The sequence below is a fragment of the Salminus brasiliensis genome, chromosome 2 (assembly GCF_030463535.1).
Source record: "Salminus brasiliensis chromosome 2, fSalBra1.hap2, whole genome shotgun sequence".
Lineage (NCBI taxonomy): Eukaryota > Metazoa > Chordata > Actinopteri > Characiformes > Bryconidae > Salminus > Salminus brasiliensis.
The window spans coordinates 43,551,608-43,566,715 of record NC_132879.1 but is presented as its reverse complement, the minus strand read 5'-3'; the positions used below and the strand labels follow the sequence as shown (position 1 = coordinate 43,566,715).

The window sequence follows — 15,108 nt, the reverse complement described above, 5'->3', positions numbered from 1 at the left end:
CCACCTCCCCATGTAAAACTAATCATGTCCAAATAAGGCTTTAGGCTATTTGTTTTTACAAGGTATTCTTGGATATTTTACAGTGAGGATAAAATTTGTTTTCCTTGTGGGAAAGAGTGTAAAACTGAGCTCAACTGTTATGTATGAGCATCTAGAGACAATGCAGTGCATCCACAACAGTCGGGGTCGATGTGTCATCAGCATACCCGGAATCATTGGACATAAGGCATGAAAGCCTCTTGGACAAGGTGCCAGTCCATTGCACAAATTCACTCACACCTGGGGCAGTTCATCATAGCTCATTCACCTGCCACGTGTTTATGGGAAGTGGGAGGAAACTGGAGTACCTGGGTGAAACCTATGTGGACAGCACACCAACCTCTTCACAGACAGTGACCAGAGCCAGAATTAAACCCACAACCCCAGGGCAACCTGCTGCATCACCGTGCGACCAATAATTGCACTCATTTTTATTGCCATTATGCTAAATGGCACAGCAGGTGTGAATCAAAAGGATACATTAGGGTTCCAACAAACTAATCTGGCCCACTTCTGAGGCATTATCCTAAGTGGTGTGTGGGCCACTAGTTAATGCAAAACGTGACCCAGTTCATTTTTTGTAATGACCACACCTTAGAGTCTCCATAAATGTGGACATCGATATTATTAGCCTAATGTCAAACTACAAAGCAAACTTATTTGTGATGGTTTTAGTAATTGTTTGTGGTTTGTGGTAAGTTTGGGCTGAGCCTTAAGCATATGATTAAGCATTTGGAGAGGGATGTGCGAGTGAGGGATCTTTAAGAACTTAGTCTGGAGTCTACTTCTGCTTTGACCTAGAAGGCCAGACTCCCCTTGATAAATGGGGCAAGGACTAAGGGATATGACTCAGTCAAAATAGGAGGTAGAGTGTGAGACATGGGACATGGAAGGTAGAGATGTAAATTTATAGGAAGAGTGTTTAGGAGGAGGAGCTTCAGGCATATTCCTCCTTGTTACACAACTGAGTGTGACGACTGAGAAGTCAAGTTCTTAACATGACCCATAATCTTCACATTGACTAAACACACATTGACTAATGTTATTATGGCTAAATAGTCTGTTTCTTCTTGTGAATCATAGAAAGCATGCTGAATATAAATGTGTCCACAAATGCTTTAAGATTCCTGATTATCTATAATATTTGCAAGAACGCTCAAGGAATGATGATGGTGATTCTTCATCTTAGCTAAAACTTCTAATGCACGTGTATTCAATTCTTTTTTTGAGAACTTGGGGCCCCCTTGTAATTCCCTTTGCATCCATCATTCTAAATAGAATTTGGATATTTACTTATTGTTGTTTTCCATCGGATACCTACCTCAGCTTGCAGTTCCCCACAGTTTAATACCAGGGATTGAGTGTGTGCACTTGTAGGTTGGTAATAAAATAACAAATGAATAATGAAAAAGAAATTGGGCCCAGCTTTAGCACATTTAGGACAAATGAAGACTTCTTACTGCAGCCTGTAAGTACATGCTTTTTTCCTTGTGCTCTGAGAGATCTGTGTCTCCCTTTACAAGTGTGTGAGTGTGTGTGTGTGTGTGCGTGTGTGTGTGTACATTTGTATGGTGTCTTGATCTTGGGGATGTGCATGTGTTTATCAGGCTGGAACAGAAGACCAGGCCTCAGTGAAGGGTCATTATTATTCTGACAGTCCTTGAGCGGAGGCTTTGCCAGCAGCCTGGTAGCAGTAGCAGGTACAAGAGGAGAGCTTAGCTTCACCTGCCAGGCTGCGTTAGCCCGGGCCGAGACTTCCTCTCAGACCGGCTTAGTGTCAGCGCAAGGCCGGGGTGCTCTGCTGCAGCCCAGTGGGGGTTCCCTGACGTGTCGACTCCCTCAGCACGTGATGGAGGTGGGGTGGGGTGTCAGGCACTGTCAGAAACCCCCTAACTACACCCCCAGTCTGGACGGTCGTAGGAGGGGAAGGGGGCGGTGTAGAAGGTGCCTAGTAGACACAACTGGCACTCTCTTCCTCAGGCCACTGGGGAAGACCCGTTTCCATCTTGGCCAATGCAATGAGGAAAGAAGGCGGAGAGACATTGCCCCTGAACTTTAGACTGACTTTATCCAATGGCTGGTCTTCTATTGCATCCACTCTCGTTTGCTTTGATATCTGTCAGTCAAGACTCTAAAAACATTGCAAAATATCCCAAGATGAGAAATCATCTAAACCCTTAAACAGGCATTGTAACCACGCAGTAGAACCTTAATCTTAATTATTAAATTGCTGGAATAAAAACTTTGCAAAACCTGTATGTCATAAAATAATTGTAAACTTCATGTTCTACACCCCCTTAAAATGTATAGATTATCGGCAGGCAGAAGCATGATAAAAAAGTGTACTTCAAAAAAGTGTGTGTGACAGCTTGGTTGAGTTGCCCAGTTAGGGTAAACAGAATTTTGATGCTAACATTAGCCCAGGATGAACACTGCACCAGATCATTTCTCCAATTTTCTTGCTATACTGAATTGTGTTTTATCTTCAGATTAGCATATTGGTGCCCTCTTTGCCAAAGTTGCAGTTGGCAGCGTGTCAAGCATGGAGTTGCAACAATTTTAGGGAGAAGCTATTCTCCCTATTAGTAATGGAACCTCAATGATTTGAAAATAATGGAGCTGTTATTTTAATGTAAAAATGATACATATTCATTACTTCACAGTTTTAGACTGATCCAAAAATATTATATTATTATTGAAATTATTTTATCCAGCCAAACTGTTTAGACAACAGCAGTTTAGCCTTGCCTATTCACACTGAAGTTCTAAGGGGTGTTTCTACCTGGGAGGCTTTTTGAAGTACAGTACAGAACAACCAATCACATCTGAGGAATGTGCAGATGTGCAAAATAGCTGTTCTCATTTTATTGACTTTTTAAGTGTAAATAAGTAGAAATCCTCCACAGAGATGAAAGATCTACACATTTTAATACACAATTACTGTTTATTTCCTTCATTTAACATAATGGGGGGGCGGGGGGTTAAGGTTGCAACACATTGCATATATTGTGGTTTTTTTATTTATTTTGTGTTCTAAAACTTGCACAACATAATATTTATGTTTCTTTCCAATAACAGAGTTTTTAGGTACAAAATCAACAAAACGTGAACTGCAAAAATCTTTAAAAGAGTTTAAAGTTTTGAATTCGATTGTATTAGTTTTAAAGCTTAGAAACAAACACAGGCAGTTTAAGAGATAAAGAAAATAAAAAAGAAGATAAATAAAAAAGATTACGAAAAAATGGAGTATATGAGTACAAATGTTAAGAAAAATTATTACATTTATAATAACAAGCCACAATAAATATCATTCACAGTATTATTATTATGTCAATGACTGTTACATGTGGATTAATAAATGCTTCTGTTTAAATGATTAACCATTTATTTCGCAAAATATTAAAACCTATTATTTTAAATTTAAAAGGTTATATTTGTAAATACTGTTGATTATTATTCATAGTTAATAAATCTAAAAAATGTAAAGAAGAGTTCATCAAAATGGAAAAAAATAGAAATTATGTATATTTAGATTAGGTTTCAAGTGTCCTCACTCAACAAAACAGCATTTCTTGCAGTCAATCATTGATTTACCCTTTTTATCAGTAGTATACAAGATGAAACATTAGGATGAAATGCAAAACAAATCTTGACTTTTAGCTTTTGGTTAAAAGGTGGCTCCCTGGCTACTGTGTTCCTTGTTTTCCACTCTGTAGCTATAGAGGCACAGCTATTTAATGCATTGTTGGCATCTGCTGTAAAAATGCAGGTGACACAGAGCTTTGATCAAACAGACCTCTGGATTGCTGTGGCTTCAAAAATCACACACCGCCCACTATTCTGAGGTCATCGATGTACACCAGCTCCGGCAGAATTACGCACACTGCACATTTCCTCGCAGCTTTAACTCAACTTCCATGCAAGTTTCACTCTTGCCAAAATAAAAGTGCTGTCCTACCACTACACAAGTTCTAAGGTAACTCTTGCTCGATGAGATCACCTACTCTGAGTTCATGTTAAAGTGTTGTAAATCTGTGCGCGCTACAAGCTCCTCGTAGCGGAAGCTCTCCGTATTTAGCTCAAAAAAAGGTGCCGTTCCTTAGTTTTCAGCGCCTTGCCCATAGGCTATGCCGTGAACAGGTGACAGGTGAGGACGAGCAAGTATGTCATGCGAATGTGCGCTGCACACACACATGTACAAACACACATACACACACGAACACACACATACACACACAGAGTGTGGATTGGTGTGTCTGGCGCCCACGCAGGCCTCTTTTCTCCCCTCGCCAAGTCGCAGGGTGCCGGCGGGGTTCGGAGCGAAGCGGCGGCGCAGCATCAATATCACGCCGCCGACGCCTGCCTGCTCTCTCTGGCACAGCGCGGCCCGCCAACCTCACACACACACATACACACTTCTCTCACCTTCAGCTCAGAGTGCTCACCATCTGCAGCACTGCTAACGCAACCGCAACGCCTGGCCGCTGCCAAAGCACAAGCCCCCGCATAGCCTCCACCACCACACACACACACACCTATATACATACATAAACACACCACTAGTGGATTCATTAAGTGAGTTTATTGGCGAAACCCTGAGCTGGTGACCAGAAAGGGGTACTGGGGTAGCTACCTCCTCCCAACAATTGGTGCACCTTCATCACCCTTGAAGCACTCTGTTGATGATGTTTATGTTATGAAAACCTGCTAGATCAGGATCTCATCAGGGTGTCCTCCAGTAATTAGGAGGGTCCAGGTGATCTCTCCCAGAGGGAGGGAGGTAGTCAGGGCATGGTAATATTGCATATCGATTTACACAGTGGCGCTGCCCTTTGCAAATTTCACGTCTCCACAGCCGAGCAGTCTAGTTGCGGAGCTTCTTAATTCACTTACCCCTCGCCGCCCTGGAGCAGGGGCGAATTAGCGGCGGTCATTTCGACTCTCTAGCTCCTCTCGTTCTCGGTACACGGCCGCTTGCAGGCACCCAGCGAAACTCTACTGAGCCCCAGACTACAGGGTTTCAGAGAGGAGCCGCCGAAATCTGCCGAGCAGTTTAATGACTTATAATTAGATTCATAAAACATGGGCTAAACTTGCTGAAAAAAAAGGAAGAAGAGGAAAGAAAAAAAAACACTAACGAAACATGCTGACAGCGAGCAGGCTTGACATTTGGCCTTGCGTAATTAGGAATGTGCCAGCTTCCCTTCCCACTAAATCTCAGCACTAAATCATTATTCTCCACGGTGTTGACTTTGTCATGTTCGTTCGCTTAAGCTTCGGCGTTTTCGTAAATATTGCAGCCAAAATTACATTGCGATTTTTTTTTCTCCCCCTTAATTGCCTGCCCTCCAAACACAATCTGCTTTGGCAGTACATAAGATGGTATGCGAGTTAATAGAGGCAGTGAGTTGGCACGCAAGCTGCGCGTTCTGAAGGGAGAGCGGGGCTAAGAAGGGAAGATGAAGTGTTGAGGAGCTGGAGAGAGCTGATCACACAGGCAAGCTGCGGAGCAGCAGGCAGATGCCACCAGAGCACTGGCTGTCTGTCAGCAGAACAGGCAGAACACAGGCAGCGAGAGAAAGAGAGAGAGAGAGTCAGTAAAGAAGAGGAGAAGAAGAGAGTGAACAGAAAGAAAGTAATCGAGGTATGCGAACGAAAGGAACACGCACAAAAGAACAGAGGAAGAGGAAGACATGTAGGGTAGGGATGAGGAAGACGGAGAGCTAAGCAGAGGCTGACGGACAGAGTCACGACAGCACAGTTGAAGCCAGTTAGCAGCTGAAGGACTAACAGTGACACGAGAGTGACACGTACAAAGTGAAAACTTCTGACCTCACTGTGAACTGTTCCACATTGTCACAGAAAGTCAGTGATTAGCACAGACTACACTTGCATCAATCAGACAAAACAGGATCTATTGCTAGTGCTATCGCTAGCAAGCTTCAGTATAATGCTACACTGTACAAAAAAAAAGGTTCTTCCAGGTTCCCTTAGTAAAGGCAATGGTATAGAATGGTATAGTGCAATGGTTTGCACACTTAACTCATGTTGATGCATTTTATGGGCAACCTTGACACACCCAAAAAGGTACTTAAGTACAATTGAATTTAAATACATGCACTTTTACATTTCCATTCATGCATACGGCAGAAAAAAATTGCTATTGATAGCATGCTTCAGTACAAGGCTATACTTCTTCCAGGGTCCCTTGTTAAAGGCAATAATATAGAACCGTTTGCACACTTAACTCATGTTGGTGCATTTTATGGGCAACCTTGACACACCCAAAAGGGCTGGAAAATACTTGAGTAATTGTACTTTGTTACTGTCTTTAAGTATTGTTATGTCAGATAAGTACCGTACTTAAGTACAATTGAATTTAAATACATGCACTTTTACATTTCCATTCATGCATACGGCAGAAAAAAATGTATCTATTGCTAGTGCTATTGATAGCATGCTTCAGTACAAGGCTATACTTTAAAAAAAGGTTCTTCCAGGGTCCCTTAGTAAAGGCAATGATATAGAACCGTTTGCACACTTAACTCATGTTGGTGCATTTTATGGGCTTTCTGACAACCTTGGCATGGCTAATTTTCCCCAAAAGAGGTGGAAAATACTTGAGTAATTGTACTTTACTACTGTCCTTAAGTGTTGTTATGTCAGATAAGTACCGTACTAAAGTACAATTTAATTTAAATACTTTTTACATTTTTACATTTTCATCTATGCATACGTGAGAAAATAACTGAATCTATTGCTAGTGCTATTGCTAGCATGCTTCATTTGTAGGTATAATGGTTATTTGCTATGAACCTTTTAAGAAGGGTCCCACTATTATACCTTTTCAGTACTATATAGAGTATTACTGCTTAATGTGTAGACTTTCTGAGTGGCCAGTTGGTTTTACTATTGCAGACAGAAATTCACACAGTGCTTCAAAGATATGGCTACATTCACACAGCAGATAAAAGTGGCCCAAATCTGATCTGTTATCTGTGTGGCAGTGTTAAGGACAAAACACACTGAATTTGTCAATTTCACTTTCATATGTGGGACTGAAATCCGAAACATATCTGAAACGCGGCAGTGTGACTCAATCTGAACAGCCAGAGACTTGGACAACAACAGTGAGGGACGTTTTCAGTAGCACAATCACTCAGTGTTTAAAGAATTTTAAAAAGAAATGGCCGAACGCGACCACATGGCTGCAGTGTCAAAAGAAAAAAAACAGAGCTTAAAAGTGAAGTTTAAAGAAACCAAGGATGTAAACCAAGGAAGTTCTCAAGACAATCTCAAGACAATCACAAAAAGCTTCCAGTCTTCATTGCGAATGTAAACAATGATCTTCCTAGATTATCCGGTTGTGTGTGATGTCTATAATCCAATCTGTAGTCCTCCAATCTTCTCCCAGAGAAACATTTAATATTTACGACAGTAGTGTGTAGATGCCGATTCTCAATGTTTTTGCTGTCATCCGCCATTTTATTTTCATTTGTGAGAAACTCCCACTTGCTGTCACGATGCAACAGTTCACAAGAAACTCTCGCAGGGTCTTGTAGTGTGAACGGAAAAAATGGTGAAAAATGTTGTTATGTGTGGAGTCTCTCACGTATTCAATATCAGTAAGGAGTTTAAAAATCCTATACTGTGGGTCAGGCATAAGTGAATATACTCAGTATTGATTCAAATCTGTAATAAATATGTAATGTTTGCACAATTTATGGCCTTACAGACAGCCTGGGCTTGGCTAGTGGCTGGAAAATACTTAATACTTACTAGTAATTGTACTTTGCATGCATACCTAAGTATCTTTATTTTTCTATAGAGTACAACTAAAAGTTAATACTTGCACTTTTATTTTTACAAAGAAATGTTTTACTCTTTACATTTTCACTTAAAACATTGAGCAATCCTGGTCCTAGTGATTGCTAACCCTGCAAGGTTTAGCTCCAACCCAAATTTATCACACATGATCCAGACCCTGAAGGTCTACTGGGGCATTTGGATATTATAAGGTGTGTTGGATCAGAAATATCTAGGGTGGAAGATATCCAGGATTCAGCACCCCTGCTAACAGAGGACACATTGCTATGGCTGAGAAACAAGCACATTCAAATTCAGTGTGTATTTATGTATATATGTTATATTTATGTTGATGATGGCAAAATAGTAGTACATTTTAAAAACTAATTGCTCATACCTTTCCTCTATTTAAAATATGTGATAAATATCTCCATACTCACTTCAGTAAAAACTTCTTTGCACTTTTTCTGCAAATATTTCTAATATGTAGAATCTGATTTTAGGTAACGCCTTATGTCCTGCAAAATGGTCATATGGTAATTTGCCTTCCTGCATACTTTTCTAGGACCTTCCAGCAGATTTTCCATTCTAATCATTAAGAAAATAACTGAAAATAACTAGTTAGTGCTAAACACACTTAATTGAGCAATTGGGATCTTTCCTAAATACTTTGTAAGCTTTTGTTTTTTAAAGATGTGTAAACAGACAAGGTGAAGAACTGAAACAAAATACTTTAGAAAGGCGAAGGGAGATGCAAGAAAAGTGCCAAAACACAAGGAAAGAGATAAACAGATAAATTAACATCTTGTAGAACAGCAAACCTCAAGAGCCCTCTACTACAATCACTGAAACGCTGTCATCTCCAAGAATGACTTAAAACGATCCCTGCCCTCTCTTAATTTCAAACAGGCGCTCTGAAAAAGCACTCCATCTTCCAGTCGCTCTGTGGAAAGAGACATCAGATGGGAGCAGGAATCTTAATGATTGTTTTAGGAGGGGGCAGGAGGGAAGTGTGTGTGTGTGTGTTGGGGGGGGGTGGATGGCGGGTTTAGTAGATTTTCGGGAGGGTGCTCGTCGTTCTGCTAAGCCACCCGCTCTAAGCTTTAATCCCCAAGGGAAAATATGACATCCAGTAAATATCAATAACAAATAAAGCATCTGTAATGAGGCATGGCTTTATCTGTGCGATTTGAGCATAGTTAATCTCCAGGCTTCTCTTGACACTCAATTAAAAGTGAAGAATGTGATGCCCCTCCTCGCTTCGTTCGCTTGCCCCGTTCCGGAGCCGTTCTGTGGGTAGGCTGCGCTCGATCTGTCGTCACCTCCTGCGAGCGTCTGGAAGCGTGCTGTTCTCCATCTCTTTCTGGCTACATGCATGCATCGGAACAAGCCATCAAGTGACACAAGGAGACCTTCAAGTCTCCGACTGCCTTGTTTAGCTTAGCTGCGGTGAATGCGCAAGGCAGCATGCTGACTTGATGGGACCAAGCAAAAAGAGAAGGCTTTGTAAGAGCCTTAAGCTTAACTAAATCTGCCCAACATCCTCAGACAAAGTGTACGAGATATAGTGATACAGTGAGTGGAAAGAGACTGAATGCGGAATTCTTCAGATAATGTACAAATGAAACGGATTAAGTAAAAACATTGCAAAGGATAGCGACGATTTTGGCTGACGATTATATGCCATGGCAAGTGGTATAATTTGGTTCACCTTTTATGAGTAAGCTTTATGTTGTATAGGATTCAAATTGGAATATTTAAATGAAGTCACTGAAAAAAAAGATATTAAGCTATTAAATCTGCTTGTCAGCCGTATGCCACTGAATGGCATTTCATGCAGAAATCTCACAATGCAGGTTATACATAGCATCTGTTCATCACATTTCCACCACCAAGACAAATGGTTAGCCTACAAGGATACACTACACACTAATGGTAAGTAATGCATGGGTGAAATATGTCCAATATGCATTGCATAAGAGCCAGGAGCCAATGGAAAGGTCATGTTACTGAACAAGGTTGCACTGATCACACAAACACTAATCAGTCAAATCTGACCACTATCTGCATTTCACAGAAACAACACAGCCACGTTTCGCCCAGGTACACTCATTTATGAAGCATGGAGCAGCTTCAGCATGGAGCAACCCAGCAGCCGGCAGTATGTGTATTTTACATTGTGGTGGTTTTTAAACTGCCCAATAAAACCTTGCCTCATGTGCCAGTCTCCAAATATCAACAAAATTTCAGTATTCAACTCAAATATTAGAATGTATGAAAATATGGGAGTGATATGGGATATACAGTAGCATGCAAAGGTTTACACAAACCTGTCAAAATTGCTGTTCCTGTAAATAGTTAAGCGAGTAAAAGACAACCTGATTTTCAAAAGGTATGAAGTTTAAAATGACACACTTCTGTGATATTTGAAGCAATATGATGCTTTTAATTATTTTTTTATAGTTACAAAAAGGAAAATGATCTGAAACAGAAGTTTAGGAATAGATGGAACGGTCAGTACTTAGTAACTCTTTCCTTTGGCAAGTATCAGCTTGTAAACACTCTTTGTAGCCAGCCTAGAGTCTTTCAGTAGAGTCTTTTGGGGGGGGGATTTTCGCTCATTCTTTCTTACAAAAGGTTTCCTGTTTTGTGAAATTCTTGGGTCATCTTCCATGCACTGCTCCCTTGAGGTCTATCCACAGATTGTCAGTGATGTTCAGGTCAGGGGGACCTTCAGTTTGTGCCTCTTGAGGTAGTCCATTGTGGATTTTGAGAGGTGTTTAATATCATTATCCTGCTGTAGAAGCAATCCTCTCTTCACCTGCAGCTTTTTTTACACATATGTAATGTCAGCTTCCATAATTTGTTGGTATTTAATTGAATCCATTCTCTGAAGTGTTTTCTGTGCCGCTGGCAGCAATATAAGCCCAAAGCATGATCTATCTACCCTTGCACTCGACAGTTGGAGAGGTGTTCTTTTCATGAAATGTTGCACGCTTTTTTCTCCAATCATACAACTCATTGTAGCCAAAAAGTTCTATTTTAACTTCAGCCATCCTCAAGACTTGTTTTCAAATGCATCAGGCTTGTTTAGATGTTCCTTTGAAAATGCCAGATGCAGAGTTTTGTGGTGAGGACACAGAAAAGATTTTCTTCTGAAGGTTTTCCATGAACGTCATTTTTTGTGCAGGTGTCACTGCATAGTAAAACAGTGCACCACCACTTCAGAGTCTGCGCAATGTTTCTGAAGGTCCTGTACTGTCATAAGGGGGTGGATCTTCCTTTCTAGCAATCCTAAGAGCAGTACTTCTTTACTTTCTTGGTCTTCCAGACCCCAACTTGACCTTCACCCTTCCCGTTAACTAACATTTCTTAATTACATTACAAACTGAGGAAAAATCTACCTTAAAGGCTTTGACAATGTTCTTATAGCGCTTTCTTGCTTTGTGGCCACCAATTACTTAATTTTTCAGAATGCTCACTTTTCAGGAGCTCATGGCTGCCCAAGGCTGCTTTTGCATAGTGCTCTTTTCCTTTTTTTATTCTAAAATTGAAGAAAAAGTGATTACTCTAATCCTCGCTTACCCTTTTACAGAAACAGAAATACTGATCAGAGGTACTCAAACTTTGCATGCCACTGTATTCAATTCTGGTACAATTCCGGACTTCAGATGTTTTTCGAATGTGTGTCACGATACCAGGAAGAAATCTGAGAAAACAAGGTCTTTTATTTGACTCCAGTTGACTTTGGCCGGTTTAAAGCATGGAGTCATTTTGTTCCTTCAAAGCTTTAAGTGCATCTTGGAAGTGGGTCAATTCCGTTCATATCAACTTGATTTGTTTTCTTTACACATACAAGAGCCAATTCTACATTTGCTAAGTGTAATGATAGAGATTTTACTTCATGTAATAGGTTTCTTAATTTTATGCAAAACCCCTGGTGAAAATTTACAAATCCTTTTACAAGACCTTTTATAAAAAACATACTTAGAAATGATGTTATTTACCTAGGGGTGTTCAAACACGTGCACTAAAGATGAGATTACCTTGAATTCTTTCAGATTTTAGTTTAGTTCATATTTTTTTAACCATTTTTTGTTATCATCCTGCAAAAGTAAATGTTTGTATATAGTTTACATGTTTTTGTTCCATGAATGTGTTTTGTGTTCAAATTTTCCAGAACAGTCAAGTTAACAGGCAGTGAGTATGAGCCTAGCTGTCGCTAACTGGAATCTTAGTAGGCAATATATTTTTACCGTGCTGTCTAGACTTTTTAAAACATTTAAATCATGGAGATCAAAGCTCCAGAAATCACTATTAGCACATTATCTTTTCATTTTGTTTGTAAAATGCCTCCCTGTTTACTCCAAATTCCTAGCAATGTTTTAATTATGCAACCAATTGTGCTCCCTCAGACTCCGGCCGTAGATGGCAAAACGGCATGGTTCAGGATTCAAACTCGTGACCCCCATGCCATAGTGGTAGTGCATTAGACTGCTTAGCCACTCAGCCCACCACTACTGGCACAATATTAAGGGTATGTTAAGCTATACCACTACATCCGTAAGTCGTGAAATTTAGCCAGGGATGTAACGGTAAATGCATTTGTCCTAATTGGTCTCTGTATGGATGTTGTGGCTTGATGCATGCAGAAATGTAATGAACCAAAGTTCACAAGTGCGATTTTCACCTGAATTGTTATCAAGCTGTAAGGTGTTAGCAAATTAGCAACGTGTAGTACTAAGCTTAGCTTCAGCTGACTGGCACCTGACTATGGCGAGTGCAAATTACATAGAGAATCTAGAAGACCCACTTCTTTCAAATAAGCAAGGGGGATATAGTGTTTTATTTGAGTGAGCTGACCTTAAGTTTAAAAATACTGGAACAAATTGAACTACTCATCCTAATGCAGTGGTTTGAACCGAATCATGACTTCTGTGTACTGTTAAACCCAAACTTTTATCTGATTTTTGTTATCAGTCAGTCATTATATTTATAGATCTGTCTTTTTGAGTTAAAGGAACAGATAGAACCCTAAAATTACTAAATGTCCTGTATGTTCAGTGAGGTAGATACACCCCATACACCTCAGTTAGGCTAGAACACCCCATAAAAGTCTTTGTCTTTTTAAATATATTTAAACATTTGGACATTTGATGTTCATTTTCATTTAAACAGTATTAAAAGATAGTGGTAATATATCTAACAATTTGTACAAAGCCATTGTTAGAAATAAAAAAAGATAGAACACCCTATGCCCAAAAATCTGAAATCCCCCTCCAACCCCTTGGCTGAAAACAATTCCTATCATGATCTACCGGTCTCTGACATCAACTGGGAAAGTTATTCCCACTCCTCCATGCAGAATTCTTTCAGATGTGTGACGTTTTAGCTTTTTTTTTTTTTTAGACAGATGGTTTAGAATTTTGTTCCAGCGCCCTCTAATACAATAAAGAACGTTTTAGTGAATTCTATGTTGGAGAGTTTCCCAAACATGTCCTCTGTTACTGTGTCCAAATCATTCAACATTGGATTTATTTGTCCACAGCACATTGTTCCAGATGTCCTGGTCTTGCCTGTGGCAAGAGCTGCCTATAGATCCTGTGATGACATAGGATTGTTGGAGACTTCTTTAATCATTTTGTGGGCTGCTGTTGGATAGTGGAACGATTTCTCAGAATGATGAGAAAGTGTTTAGACATCATTTTATATCTCTTCCCAGAGTCATATGCATCTACAGGTTTCTTTCTGGAGGCCCCAGAAAGCTCTTTGGATCTCACTATGGTAACAACACTCACTTTACCAATCAAGAGCAAACCAAACTAAATGTCTGTGGTTTAAAGAAGACAGGCTCCTCCAAAAATTCACTCTAATGATATTCTAATCACCTGCAGCTTAATATTGTTTTAATGGAGATGTCCAAATGTCCAGATGTTTAAATATTAATAAAAAGACAAAGGTTTTCATGGTGTGTCCAACTTTTCACATGACTGTACATAGAATATGCACTATAATTTTACAGAATGTTCTATTAAGGGAGTGACAGAATCATCCATTAACATTATGAAAAAGGTGGTGTTGGTGAGTAGTTTTTGTTTTCTACAGAATTCGACCTCCAAGCCACGAAATATTTAGGAACCTTCTTTTTTTAGGAACCTCATTTTCCTTGGAATAGTGTATGCAATTAAACAGTAGTGCAAAGTGTGTATAGAGCATGCCTCTACATTCCCTGCAACAGAGACAGCAGCTCCCCATCCACTTGGGCCTAGGTGAACACTGTGTCTATTACAGACACACACACACACACACACACTATGTATGGCAGACTGAGATATTACCTCCCATCACTGCCACTCAGAAACAGCTTGTGTTCTTTGCCCCAGTCTCTCTATAGACCCAGACAGGACATCTTGTATTTTTCCAGTTGGTTTGTCTCTATGCTGTATCATTCCTTTCCACGCTCATGCTCTTTATTTCAGTCAGGCTGTCACGATAAACATCCACTGACAAACGGCAGCAGGACACAAAGTACTGCCGGTGTGTTGTCTTCACTTCAGGCCTAAAGCTTCACCCCAGCCATATGTAAACAGATGCATGCTGCATCCGGAGCCGTGTTGTACAGATGAGTTTATTTGTTGTCTTGTGAAGCATTATCCTGTACAGAAACAGCAACCACGGTGTAAAACCACGGGTACTTTGACCCAGAAACCCAACCAAAACAAGGCCAGAGGACTCCCGGGGGACTCCTAAAAAAAAGGACAACTCCAAAAGAAATAAAATCATGTTCAGCCTTCCCATCTGAGGAGGGGCAGGATAATGGCCAAGAATGTGTGTCCAAATGATTTGGAAATGTCATCAGCATGGACTTCCCGTGGCTCTCATGACTGCAGGGATGGCTGCGAGGAAAATGCAGTATTATTGTGAGTCAGTGTATTAGTCCCAGGCCTGTTCTTTGACTGCAAGCATAATGTAGAGGCAGGGTACAGAAATAGAATAGCATATCAACATGCTGGTCTTAAGCCGGTTAGAACAAAATTAGCAAACAGTTAATTCCATTCCTTTCACATAGGCAGTATGCAGGCCTAATATAATAAATACTATATACTTATATTGTATTCATGTGCTAAATTGGTATCTGGTATTTGTATTGGGACATCTGGGTGCACATCGTCATCGTCCAGTTAAAAACAAAATGGTGACTTTACAGGAAATGGCAAACATGTATGTTAATGTAAAATAAATTCCAAGCAATTTTAGAGCATT

At 40.2% G+C, this 15,108-nt stretch overlaps 1 protein-coding gene across 1 annotated transcript in view; it reads left to right on the top strand.

Moving 5' to 3' along the window:
- The first annotated feature begins 918 nt into the window (after window positions 1-918).
- LOC140549330 (aldo-keto reductase family 1 member B1-like) overlaps window positions 919-15,108 on the top strand; it is a 160,447-nt gene continuing 146,257 nt past the window's right edge. The window contains exon 1 of the mRNA XM_072672866.1: window positions 919-924. The gene's annotated coding sequence lies outside the window, so the exon portion shown is untranslated. The remainder of the gene's footprint in view (window positions 925-15,108) is intronic.